Consider the following 7,499-nt stretch of genomic DNA (forward strand, 5'->3'; position numbering starts at 1 on the left):
ACCTACAGAATGAGTAAAGATAAGGAGTTTTAGTCGTGGGGCTTGTGTCCCAAATTTATATTCACGCATGATTCTTTAACGGTTGTCTCCAAATTACTTCCCCGCCCATGCAGCAACACAGATCAATAGACTAGCTCTTTTAACCCAAAAATCAGAGATAGATTCTGCCCCTTCGATTAAACCATGACTGTGATATATAAGTCAGCAGCCACGAGGTGAAGCCAAAAGAAATCGCCTTTGCCTTGAGTGTGTACTCTTCCATTGAGAGCGACTGTCACATTTTCCCTATTTCCTGGACAAGTTTCTCCTGCAAATTGGTAATCTTGACTTCATACTATAGCCATTTGAGGGGGGGAATGAAAATAACAACTGTGATATCACGTATGTAAAAAGAGGAAATGAAATCACATTATGCTTTTGCTGAAATCTTTTATGCTGAATTTTGATGTGAGCTTTCACCGGGCGAAGGTTATTTTAATAACATATTCAATATCAAGATAAATGGTTGAATTAAGGGTCCACTAACTAAAATAAACCTGGCCAAGGCCTACGAGGAGGCAAAGAAGGGAAAAGGACAGGGAGGAAAGAAGCCGGGCGAGGTTTCACCACACAAAAAGCAAGATGGCACTTTATATGGTCATAGTCTACTTCTGCTTAATGAAAAAAGTGCCTATTCACAATCGCGAAAAAAGCAAGATCAGGCTTTCGATGGGACACTAGAAATTTGATAAAGAAAAAAAGGACATTTTTCACTTAACGGTAGAGGGCTCTTTTGCAAAGAACTAGGGATAATGTTTAGTGAATAGTGATGACTTGTGACTAGTTTTGTGAACTGCTTGAGAAAGACGACTAAAGGAGGTGGATAACTATTTGCATTGAGGCTTTGTCAATCAGAGAATACCTTCTCCAACGGGTAAGGCAATGATTGTGTCTAATATGTATCCTTGTACGCAGGGTAGTTAAATACTTAATCTTTTGCTGCGCATAAATGTGGCTGAGAATTTTCACTACCATCCAAACAATAATATACTTGTTGTATTTCAAATTGTAAGTCGGTTCAGACTTTGCTAGGTATATAGTTATTGCTATGTATCTAGATTTAAGCTTTGTCTAGATACATAGCTTTCTAGAAAAGCTAGAATGACTTGCAATAATTTAGAATGGATGGAGTACATATAATGAAGCCCTTGTATGATTCATATTTCTTAAGAGATTAATTTCTTGAGACATGCTATATCAAGCATGTCATTTACCAGATTTCTTGAGAGATTAATTTCAAAGCTCATGGTCTGTTTGGATCACGGATTGACTATTATAATCTAGATTATGCCTAGGATTATTATAATTAGGATTGTGGATTATGGTAATCAGAGTGTTTGGTCGATGGATTATTGTGATTGACTATGGTTGGTTAAAGTGAGAAATTCCTATTTTATCCTTCATAATTTGGCAAGTTGGACAATCATTTAAGGGCAAGTTGTACTTTCAGCACCCATAATCCCCCGTAACCTGGTTTCACCTGGATGTGGGACTATGATAATCAAGAGGTTTTATTATTATTACATAATATTAATAAAGTAGCATTATTTTTAAATTATTCTAATCTCGTACACACAAAAATTTGCAATTATTAGTTAATTTTGTTCGGATCAAAATTTGATTATGCAATCTGATTATTATAATCTGAGGAGGTCCTAAATACTGCAAAACGGAGTAGGCAACTAAGAATTTGCTATTCATCAAGTCTCAAGTCACGCATGGAAACAAAAATACTACACCAGTCTAGTTAATCACAATTTGCATAGTTTCTTGGTATGCATAGCTCAATTTGTTGGTTAATAATCAACCAAAACATTTGTATGTCCATCTGGATCTCGTCCCAACCAAATGGTCTAAACCATTTCTTGTATTTTAACAACTCATCTATCACCTTCTGATAAACATATGTATACTAACTAGCATCAATAATCAATGCAAACTCCAAAAACCAATCCCAGACACAAAGGCAAAAGCGCAACCAAGCAAATGACGGTGCAGGTGCGCATGTCACGTCGGGGAGGTTTTGCTCTCTAGCTAGTTGCCACGGCGCGCGTCCAATTAGAGCACGTTCAATGCATGCATATATCCATGGTTGTCTTAGATAAAAAGTTTAGTTCCATGTAGATTAAAAGTTCCAAGACCACCAAACTTACATTGGAAACCACAGCTAGCTTTTTTACTTCTTTGCACCCATTCCACTACCTTTTTCTTTCTCCTACTCTCACAAGTCCCTTTCTATCACCATCTTTTTTTGCATGGAGCACTAGTGACTTGTAGAAACTCCTCTGACAACCTGCAAGCCACTACTTTATTACCACCGTGGCATCCAAACCTAGCTGGCTGGCTAGTTGAGGCTACAAGCTAGGTCACCGCGTTGGGGCTGGTCACACGGGGGGGGGGGGGGGGGGGGGGGGTGTGCGGTGGCCATTGGAAAGGCATGCCGTCGCTTTGTTTCATTTGTTTCGCGCTATGCGATTGCAAGCCTGTGACGCATTGTTCCTGTTCTGTGGCTGCGAGGAAACCAGCGCGCAAGTGGGCCGGATTCGTGTCTTTTGTCATGTGTGAAGCGGAGCTACTAGAATCCGTCCATGCTCCAAAGGCAAAAGGAGGCAGAAGAGTTGGATCCGTGTTCCTCGATCCACAGACCACAGGAGATAGACACACGACCGAGTCAATAATTCAGTGAAAAGTTATACCTTGAGATGCCATATATCTGCGCGCTTTGCTTATCTCCACCTACGTACGACCGAATCTGTAAAGATCACCTGTTATGCTTGGAAGCTTGCCTATTACTTCCTACAACAGTATTATGGCTCTACGAGAACACAAAAAACTTGTGTCATGTTTCAAAAGCCAAGTAGTGGTGAACAACTGTTTCAGTCCGTGCGCTATATATCTCTCATTGAAAAATTGCAAGCAGCAGCTCAAGCAGGATATTCATTAAGATAGTGTGATTACTGAGTGGCGGTCGATACTTTTAAATATTCTCCAGTTTACATGGACTCAAAAAAAAAAAGTAACAGCAATACCCTGACGAGGAACGCAGCCGACGCCACCGAGACACACGGAGTCGCCGCCTGCCGCAACTCTTGCTCCTCCCTATTGCCGCCGCCACCGCGCCTAGGGCTCCTCTTCTTCCTCTCTGTTGCGTCTACCGGGGACAAGAAGAGGAGGGCATTGTGTCTCCGTTTAGTGCATCTGGTTTCTCCGTTGCTTAGGATTTAGTCCAAATAAATCTTCTGGAGAAATCAGATGATTTTGGTCGGGATCGTGTTTCCTGCGATGGCTTTAGTTATTACCTTGACAAAATTGTCGTTGTAGGCATCGATTTCATCGGTAGGCGGTCAATTTGTGGCCTTTATCTGCAAGGTGGAGGGGTGCTTCTCGGCGCTCCCAACGAGGACCGCTACTCCGGATCATCGATCTCACCGTCCATGGCCACGGAGAGGAAATCAGGATTTGGAGATGATGAATCTGCATCTAGAACTGCCGATATTCTTTTATCGATTCATATGCATTTTGGATTGGTTTTGAAGCATTGGATCTTGCGGCATACCAAATGTTTTGGATTGATCGTTAGATTCAGCATAAGGACTGAACCATTGAAAAAGAAGACGATGAAAAAATCTAGATAGTATATTATGTATATTTTATTTTATATTTTTTATGTGTAATTTTAGGTTATATCGTGCCATGTTTTAATATAATCCCACTTCCCTTCGAGAAAAAAAGAAAAGAAAAATAAAGCAACCAAGCAAAGAATTGAAGAAGGCAGCGCACCAATTCTCAGTATTCCGGAGACCAGATGCACTGAACACGAGGGCACTGCAACAGCTAGTGGTCCGGTATATGATGAATGCTCCCGACTGTGGCAAGATTATATATCTATTTCTATTGAACATTGTAATGGGGGAAGCACCAAAGTAGCCCACGAAGTATCTAGATTAGTAATGGCATCGAGTTATCGGGTCGATGAAGTTTTATCCTACAAACCTTAGTGAATGATGTAACTCTGTTCGGAGATTAATAAAGTAGGCCAAATGGCTTTCCTCAAAAAAAAAATCCTGTGGATGTACATGATCATTTCGTATCTTTCTAAAACGAATAATTCTCTCTAAGCTTAAGTGTTAGGGGGTGTTTAGATTCAGGGACTAAAGTTTAGTACGTGTCACTTGGGGGTGTCAAATGGGGTGTTCGGATATTAATAAAAAAATAAATTACAGAATCCGTCAGTAATCCACGAGACGAATTTATTAAGCCTAATTAATCCATTATTAGTACATGTTTACTGTAGCACCACGTTGTGAAATCATGGACTAATTAGGCTTAAAAACAGCTTCAATCTATGCATTTAGTTTCGTAAATAGTCTATATTTAATACTCAATGCATATGTCCAAATATCCGATAGGACAACGACTAAAGTTTAGGTAGAACCAAACACCCCTTAATAGCTTCAGTTAAAACTGGCATGTATATGAATCATGCTTAGATAAAAAAAATCCTTCCTTCATGTCTCAAGTATATTAAACTTATGGTTTGAAAATTAGATAATTAATGATAAAAAATCAACTAATATATTAACCTCGCCGTGCCAAAGGGTGCCTATTCTGATTGGCACTTTATCAGGTTCTGGTTTCGACTCTTCATGGGAGCGAAGGCTATGATTGTGGTTAAAAAGAATCTCCTCATGTGTCTTACGTCAAAGCAAATCTAAGAACCAGCTCAGGTTAACACATGAACAACGGTGACCTGCGTGAGAAAGGCTACTATCATAAATAGAATTCTCGCGGTTTGTCTTAGCCCGCCGGTCGAGTTCTTTTTTAATCTGGCCGGGTGTGTCCTGCAATCTCTAGCTTGCACAAAGTTGTTACAGAAACTTGGAACCATGACTTGTAGCCAGGTAAGCCAAGTGCGACACCAGTAAACTAACCTATCATGTAGGCTTTTGGTGCATCGTGTAGACCGAAGTCTATCCAACAAATGATGGGGAATCGCACGGCCAAAAGTTATTTCAGGTCACTGATGACAGAGCAACTAATCAACGTGTACCGAAATGCATACAACACCCATTTCATTCTCAGCAGTCAGCACGGTTATTGGAGGTTGCACGGTTACAGATAGAACTGTGACGTTGGCATCATATATAAGTGAATTCGAGACCTGTTTGTCTGGTAATCTCTTTCTTCTCTGATCGATCGCTGTCCCTACGAGGGGAAAAGTGCACAAAGGTGGTCAAGTTGGGGAAGCATGCATTGCATGTTAATTAGGTCAAGAAATTTCACTATGCTTAGTTAGCTAGTCATCGGTTGCTTTCCAAATTCCTATATATCCATCTTCTGGTGCCGAGTTGCAAGCTCCAGTACAAGTGACACATGCAAGTGCATATAGGGTACTGCACCTAGAACAATGCTCCCGTGCAGTGAACAAGGTTTATATATGCAGTATATACATGTACGCGATAGATCAGTTACACACACTGAGCTAGCACATCTACTCACAATTTCTTCTGTAGTTATCAGGGTTCAGAACTTCAGATCAGCTCCTGGTCTCCTGTCTAACTTTTTTGTTTAATTTGAAGCGTATGCATGCAGTGCAGGAACTGATGAAACGGCAAGGTATCGCTTGTATCCGTCATGTGATGGTTGAACCACCAATCCACCGTCGCGTGATTCTCGAATAAGGTGAACACGATTGGGCAGCTGCACGCCATGCAACTTGCATTGCAGCTACTGGCTAGTACAGTACGTAGGAAGCAACCACAACAAGTAACATTATTTGTATATCTGAAGCATGCAACTTGCCGCCCGGCCTCTTGCCCCTTGTGTTCTCCCAGGAGGCGGGCGGCTAAGCCAATCAGAGCAGCAACTGCGACGCAGAAAGCTCCAGCGGAGCTAGTAGCTGCTCGCGGTCGAGAGGTCGTCGCCGTGCAGACCATACAAAGCTAGCCAACCCTGGAAATTTTTGAAGGAGCCTGTGGATGCACCAGCCGGTGGTGACAATGGAGTAATGGACTGCCAATCTGCCATGACGACGATTTCGCGTTGATTGGCCAGGGTGAGACCGAGAGAGCGACTCGAGCGATGTGAGGGCCGGCGTGGTAGCAGCGGCAGGCAGCGTTCGGTGATGGGTAGTCGACTAGTCGTGTTTCCACGCCCTGCAGGTGTCTGCTGCATCTCTCTCGCGTTCTCCTTGGCTTGCCTTGCCTGATGGAGACAGCGCTTATTATATGAGAAGAAGCAACCTCCTGAATGATGATTATCTGAGCGACGTCTGGTCTGAATATATAAATGTGTGACCTTCTTATTTTAGATCTAGTACAGTTTCCCCTTTATTCACTACTCCAGATCTAGACGTCACTGTCGGTTCAAAAACCCCCTTCACTATCGGATTTTGAACCAACGGTGGCATACCGGCAGTGATGGAGGGTTGACATCATTGTCGGTTCTTAAAAACCGACACTAAAACAGTGTCGGTTTCTGGCTCCACCCGATAGTGTCTAGTTGAACAACACTGCCGGTTTGTAGTCCTAACCGACAGTGAAGATTACTTCAAGAGTGTCGGTTCATGGCTCAAGCCGGCAGTGTTGAGCTAGTACGTAGACGACAGGTCCATCAATATTAAACATTACAAATATTACGGTTATAGTTCAAATGTTCTTATCCAGATCTCGATCCCTCAAAATAAAAAAGAAATGTTCTCGGACTTCTTACAATAATCTGGTGAGCCGCTCTGGGCCATACTGGTCCTTGTACCTCACGGATTGTGCAATGGAAAATACTCCATCTTTTTTTCAATACCTCGGCTAAGATGAATTTTGTGAGCTCTGATTGTAGTGCGACGATCTCCATGCCTAACAGTCTTTGGTGGTTATATTTCTTGCGCTGTCGTTCAAAAAAGATGATATCCAAAAAGGAACAATAAATCATTTTGTTGAATTATTAACAGACATAAATAAAATGGGGATTATACACACCAACTTATCAGCTTCTTCCGATTTCCCGCCGATATAACGAAACATTGCCCACATTACATAAAACCCGCATTCATTGTTTCCCGCCGGCTGTGACAGGTACTTCCCCTCCATTTCGACAACCTTGAATGGGACCGGCGTTCCACTGATATGTCTTCTTCGGACACTGAGCAACATTAAAGGGAGAAACATTAGAAAGTGGTATGTGTGATTATAAAATAATATGTTATTAGGATCGCTTACTAATTCAGCACTGCTACCAGTGCATCCAGATGATGAAATTGTTTTTTTCTTCGAGTCCCACACTTCGATCAGACTTTTGGCAAGATTGTCACAAATTAAGATGAAATGGTTGCTACAATCACAGAATCCTAATTATCGAATAATCTTAACGAAAAAGAAGCATAAAATTAAAAGCCGAGAACACATACTTGCAGTTATAAGCTAGAAGTATGTGGGTTTTCTTCTTCATTGTGAATTCGTCGAAAA

Source organism: Miscanthus floridulus, chromosome 3, assembly GCF_019320115.1.
Source record: "Miscanthus floridulus cultivar M001 chromosome 3, ASM1932011v1, whole genome shotgun sequence".
In the NCBI taxonomy this organism is placed as follows: Eukaryota; Viridiplantae; Streptophyta; class Magnoliopsida; order Poales; family Poaceae; genus Miscanthus; species Miscanthus floridulus.